At 39.3% G+C, this 6,375-nt stretch overlaps 1 long non-coding RNA gene across 2 annotated transcripts; it reads right to left on the bottom strand.

Annotated features, from left to right (window-relative positions):
* Positions 1-540: 540 nt before the first annotated feature.
* LOC111264871 (uncharacterized) lies at positions 541-5,857 on the bottom strand. Of its 2 annotated transcripts, none has more exons than XR_002683123.2 (3): positions 5,616-5,857; positions 1,403-1,539; positions 541-1,102 (listed from the first exon to the last, which is right to left on the bottom strand). It is a non-coding gene; the product is annotated as an uncharacterized LOC111264871 (long non-coding RNA). The 2 variants fall into 2 exon arrangements; XR_002683124.2 differs by lacking the exon at positions 5,616-5,857 and adding an exon at positions 3,891-4,193.
* Between the last annotated feature and the right edge of the window lie 518 nt (positions 5,858-6,375).

Genomic DNA, 6,375 nt, shown 5'->3' with positions numbered 1-6,375 from the left:
TGGTACGGTCGGTACCTTGAGAACAGTAACACGAACGGTAGTCCAGGTTCGGAACCAGATGTGATGCTCCCTCGTTGTCACGGAGCGGAAATTCAATAATCGTAGCAAAGCGTTATAGGGTATAATATTGAGGATACCGCTCGAAACGGTTGGTGAGCTAAGCCAAATTCCATATACACGATACCTTAATTCATTCCTTTAGGACACAAACAAGGCAGTATTGTTGCTTTTCGTGCCATACAGATGTATGCATAAGCGTATTAATATTTACGTGTATAGGCCGTTCGTTAATTTCCTTTTTCCTAACTAGATCAGAACCAATCGGCACCTGACGCTGGCGGACTTACATTGCACAAGGCGGCCTAGACTTTACCGAGCGATAGAAACTCCATTAAACACCTATTCGTTTAATGCCGAATCATGTGGTACGTACCAACGGCCCAGACCTAATCTTTAACGCCAAATTTCAAAAGAACATTCTCTATTAAACTTACGCTTGCTCACTCACTTATTATGAAATACCGTTATAATTGTCCGAGTTTTGTAATGTTAAGCTGTAAGATTTATTTTCCCGTTTTCATTGCTCTCACAGAGAAAAATAAGTACCTCTTCGTTTTCCTTGCTACCAGAGGCACACATTTTTGATTTTGCCTTCGCAAGGCAGTTAAGGCCATAATTCTTAGCCGAGATTACACTTAATTTCTAATCAATAGAATAGATCACTGATGCATTTTCGGGTGGATTCGCTCCTGATCCTCCAGACAACAGTATATACAATAAATCCGAATAGAAATGTGTTGGCATGTTAGGACACTATATTTAGAAAGAAACAATTTGTCCATCAGGATGAGGCTTGGCCTTCATGCTTTGGTACTTTTTGTTGAACACTCAAAAAAAAAATATGGCGGCTAAATGCGTTTCATCCTGAATTGTCCAGATTGTCTCGAAGATTTTGAAGGAAAAACCATCATCCTAAGTTTTTCTTCTTCCTTCTAGTTCTCAAGTTCGTTTCGTCAACGTTTCTCTCAGCAACTATGACAAATAGTTTCTTATGCATTTGCTTTGCTTCACATGGAGTCCCGTTGATCGATTAAAGCTCACCCTGAAACAATTCGTAATGGTCATCCTGAACATAAATCTCAGAACATCCGTTTAGCTGACTGGAATAAGTTACATGTACTTGTGTTACAACAAAAAAAAAAAAACTATGTACCGATATTAAGCCATTATAACAGGGCACGTTTCCTTTCTGTGTTTGGCTTGAAACATTCGCCTGTTGGGCATTGGTTTGGTGGCTTAATTCGTTCGAAGTCTGACTCAACTCTCATTATGCATTCAGAATGGCTCGTTGTAAATAAAACTAAATTGTCGTATCCGTAATTAGCACGACAAAGTTACGTACCGTACGATGACCAGGTAATGATCGTGACAAAATTTCATTCAGCTGAAAGGTGGCGAACGCGCCTAATCGGCGTATTGAAGTACTGTTTCAGTTCGACTTCCATTGACGTTGCACGCTAAAGCGATAATTTTCTGCTTCTATATAAAATATACGATAGCGGATTTCAAACATGCAATAAAACAAAATCATGGAAAGCAAATTACTGACTCTTCTTGCAGATGCTGATCTTTTGGAACAGACCGTAAGTTGTTACGGTATTTTTTTAAATCGACAAAATATTTATTTCACTCTGAAATTAATAACAAAATTTCGTTTAATCCGTTAATTTTAGGAGCTACGTGAGTCATTAGGCTATCGATAAAAACATATGATTGTGTTTGCAATTTACTCTTTTAGTGAAGTTAATTGTGCAGTTTTCACGCAGACAAAACAGTTAAGAAAAATACTTCTTTCTGTATTTGAAAGAAACAGCAATTCTGCCCGGTGCCTATTGTTATGCATTGTATATGAGCGTATGTCATAATCCAGCAGCTTTCAACGATACTGAATCAGTGGCCAATGGTGCGCTAATATAGGGACAACCTAAATTGTTTTTATAGCATTTGTGATTATAGATTATTCCCCTAGAAACAGCCGTGTGCCTACAGATTTACTATTTATTTTTATCGTACAGTTCGACATCTCACTTTAGTACGTTTCATGTCAAATAATGGATTTCTGACCTTCTTATTTAGCCTGTGATTTTGTGGACCTGACTACATCCTGATTTTTCGCGAATAACGTAAACAGCAAGCAGACGAAAATCGGCTACCACAGAACTAATGATGCTGGCAGAAGGCGGCACAAGTTCTTCTGTATAATATAAAAGTATTTCGCAATTGCATTTTTATTAAATAGAATCGTGTAAGTAGAAATTACTAATCCTGCTAAAAGAGAAATGATTGATAAGGAGAGGACAACTTTAAAACTTATAGCATAATATCATAGAGCGTTTTCTGTGAATACTTACGCCCACCTACGGCAGGCAGAAGACCAAACCGGTTCAAAGCTGCGAAATCTACCAAGTAAGCTCTGAGAAACATAGAAAGATGGCTATGTCATCACATCTATGAAGCTACTAAAAAGCGGATGAAGCAGTACAGTAAACTAGAACCGGATTAAGCTCATTTTAGGCAACCCCAATAGGACCTGTTAGCAATCACGCGAGAAAAATTGGGAAGACGTATTTTTGGAGATACGTGTTTCATATTCCTTCATTGCAACGCCGTGGCCGTACAAATCATTATAAACATAATTTTTTTTACCTGTATTTGTCGACATATTCCTAATTTGCGATCCACATTTGACAAGTGCGTACGGTCTGGTCAAACCGTTTCCAATGCCCGACAAAAATATATGTATAGACATATATATCAGGAGTGCGTTCTGCTATACTTATTATAACAACAGTCGAAAATATCGACTGCTTCTCGCAGCAGCAAACGGGGTTTTCTTTCTCTCTTGATATTCAACGCTTAATTTGGAGACGAAGTTTTCTTAGAAACCACAGCTAAACGTAAAAAAACAAGCTATATCGGTAATGCTTGCGCAGCTCTGAAGATAAATAGCGATGCACTTTGGCCCTTACTACAATGGTGTGTGAAAATCCCTTGCGTTGGTGAAAAGTTGTTGCAGTTCTTTTCGGTAGTTCGAAGCGCACGAAGGCGTTCGGGTTTGGCATCAAACGAACTCTATAAAAAAAAATGATAGGTGAGAACTTTCAACGGCACAAACTGCTAGGTGATAGCTATAACATATAGTACTGCGACATATAACCGTTAATTTTTCCGAATTTTCTGAATAGGTGCTATACATAGTAGGTGTCACAACGTATTGGTATGACTTCGTATGTTTGCTCTCCGTACCCCTAATAGGGATGTGTGCCCATGAAAAAGTTATTTTTTCCAGGACTTGAGCTTTATTTCAGGTTAATGCATGTCGCAAACACGTCAACAACCAAGCTGCTGGCGTACCCCTTAAACATCGATACCGAGTTTAGATTATGTCATTCAGCTGGACACCTTAATATTTTGTGTTATATATATTTATTGTAGCACAGACTCTGCAATAAACAATAATATGACTTTCACCGGACAATTTTAATTAGACACAGTACCACCCCGAAGTGGTTTGTGCTCGTAGTTGACCAAATCAGGATTGTGTAATACGCTGATTGATAAAATATTGTTTACAATGGAAAAACAAAAAGCAGTCGTTTGTAGATACGACGAGCAGTCACACTCCAAAAATATGGAGCGATCATTTGTTGTTTTAGAACACAAAAGCGACTCCAGTTGTGTGACTACTCTTTCGAATTAAGCAATTCACGACCGAAAAATCGTGAAGATCAGGTGAGCTAGTGGTCCATGTTTCGGCCAGCATAAATGTATCGACACCCTTAAACTGTAGGTGCGAGAAGCGCTAAGGTTTTAGAGCCCTATAGACCCACCTCGAGCGTTCCACTGGGGTTCGGTCCTGTAAGGTATTCTGCGATCGATCCGTGACGTAACTGTAACGCCCTTGATGTAAGCTGCCATCTCCCCGGGGGGTCGTCGTAGCGGTCACCATTACGATTATTTGACTCACAAATACTTTGACGTTCGGAGCACGTAAAGAAGAAAACAACTATTCGGGGCCATTGACAAGTCGATGGGTCGCATGGATAGCATGCCGAGTTAGGACATGCGCAGCCGCACGTCGCACATTCGAATGCTACATGGACGCATGGCTGATAACGATGGCTGAGTGTTACTCTCAGGCCTGTAAAAATAGACAACCGCTAGTTCGAGCGCGGCTAAGGCATATGCAATCAGTACTGTTCCTTGCAAAAAACAGTACTGATTATGCAGTATATAATAATAATAATAATGCAGTAAATCATATAACGACCATAGTACCGGGTTTACTAAAATGATGGTGGCTTGCATGAAGCTCGAAGGCTGACTCCCATCTCATGCCCCGCAAAAGGCATAATGATAGCTTCTAGTACACAACAAAGATTTGTTATACACGTATTATGAGTCCTCGCGCACAACCGATACAGTGCGGAAGCAAGCTACCCGAAATATTGGACACGTATTTTAAGTCGTCCTACTGCTGCCGTATGTCCTATGTGAAGCACGAGCTCATGCACCTAAGATAATACATATCTCCCAGGCTTCCATAAGGAGGTCATCTTTAGAGGTCAGTTTGCTGTGGTATGGGTACATAGACTCTTAGAAAATTGCTATCTAGATAAATAAAGTGTAAGTAAAATATCGCATCGTTTGCCCAAGAGCGTACTAGTCAATAAAGCCCAATGTATTTTGGAGAAGCAAGTGTTTTCGCGCGCTTTTCTATTTACCGATACGAGGTAAACACCTGGTAAGCTGCCAATTTGATCTCTTGGAAGTTCGAATCGTCGTAAACATGTTACCTCACAAAGGTAAACTATGTCACATTCTAGTAACATATATTCCATTGTTTGTGGTTGAATGTCGCGCTAGAAAAGGTATACTTGTATGGCAGTTTTAGAGCGACAGCAATCGCTTGTGTGTAACACCCCCACAGGTACCGGTGCCAGAATGCCAACAGTCAGCTTTTTCTGTCGTTGCTACAAATGCGCGCTGCACTCCTTGTCGGCTTTCCGTTATTGTCATATCTGGCCAAATTTTCTGTTTCTTCGTACTGTCTAACCATCTTCGATGTTTGCCGCTCGACGTTTATTCAGTACCGGTTTATACGTGGTTCTTTCTCAACAGCATTTGTATTGTTTTACGCTAATCCTCTTTAAAAGTCCACCTGGCTATTATTATAACTGTCACCTTATAAACTGCGCTTAATTGTTTCTTAATAATAACATAATGATGGTAAAAATTCAAATATTTCAGTAAACTTGACACTTAATGTACATTGTCGTATGATATAATAGCTGTTCCTAACCAAGTGTTTTGTCTTCTTTTAATTAGTTTTAAATATATGTATTTCTTCATTCAGTGTATCATTTGTATGTATTGACTTGAATATTATAGCGGAAAACCGACCGGTGTCTCTAGCTGGCCAGAAAGAAGCTTATTATTTGGGAACGCTTTGTTAAAGTGCAGCTTGATAACGACTGCCCAAACAGATGTCGAACAGAATTTCGATCAGGACATTATCATACACTGTGATTGAACCCTTTCTAAGAAAGACTCACGTCGAAACCAGTGTCCGTTTTAACGAAAGTGAACGGTTGAAGCTAGTATCAATGAGCACGGAAAAAAAGCTTCCTTCATCGGTCCTGGAAATCAGCGAAGTGTCGTCTTGTTTGTTAACATATCCAATCAAAAATGCCTAACCATTTTACCAGACGTGGGCGCCATCTTCATCCTGGTTATCTGTAGGGTGCACAGAAGTCGCATCTTGAAATTTTGTGCTTAAATGTCGGTTTTAGGCTTATATTCACAATGATTTGTTCACCAGATAGTAGTCAAGACTATTTTATACTTGAATGTTTACTATATTTGCTGTGTTTTCGAATTTCATTTAGGCAATTTATAGTTTGTTATCTAGACTGCGAACAGCTAACAAAACCTTCACAAATTAATTTTATATCGCTCATGTAAATAGTCCCGGCGAAATATAAACAGGAGTAATATATTCGATGTAACCAGACATAGCCGCTCAGTTGCTAAAATAGCCGGTAAGTGGCAATTATGGTTTAAAGGGCTGCTAAAAATCGTATTTTTTTCAATTTTACTGCCAAATTCTACTAATAGCCCAGTCTAGGTAATACGCGATATAGCTGTTCATTATCTTACTGCTATGCTGTGTAAAATAAGATTGTTAGCGAAGAGTGTTATTGAGCCGGCATGTAAAAAGTAAAAAAATCAAAGGTACAGAACGAGCAAACGCGGACAAAACGCGAAAGGTAGTGCAACAAAAGTCAACGTGTCTCAAGCTTAGAGTGACATTGG

This window comes from Varroa jacobsoni, unplaced genomic scaffold (assembly GCF_002532875.2).
Source record: "Varroa jacobsoni isolate VJ856 unplaced genomic scaffold, vjacob_1.0 scaffold_908, whole genome shotgun sequence".
Classification (NCBI taxonomy): Eukaryota; Metazoa; Arthropoda; class Arachnida; order Mesostigmata; family Varroidae; genus Varroa; species Varroa jacobsoni.
This window is presented reverse-complemented; position numbering and strand designations above follow the sequence as displayed.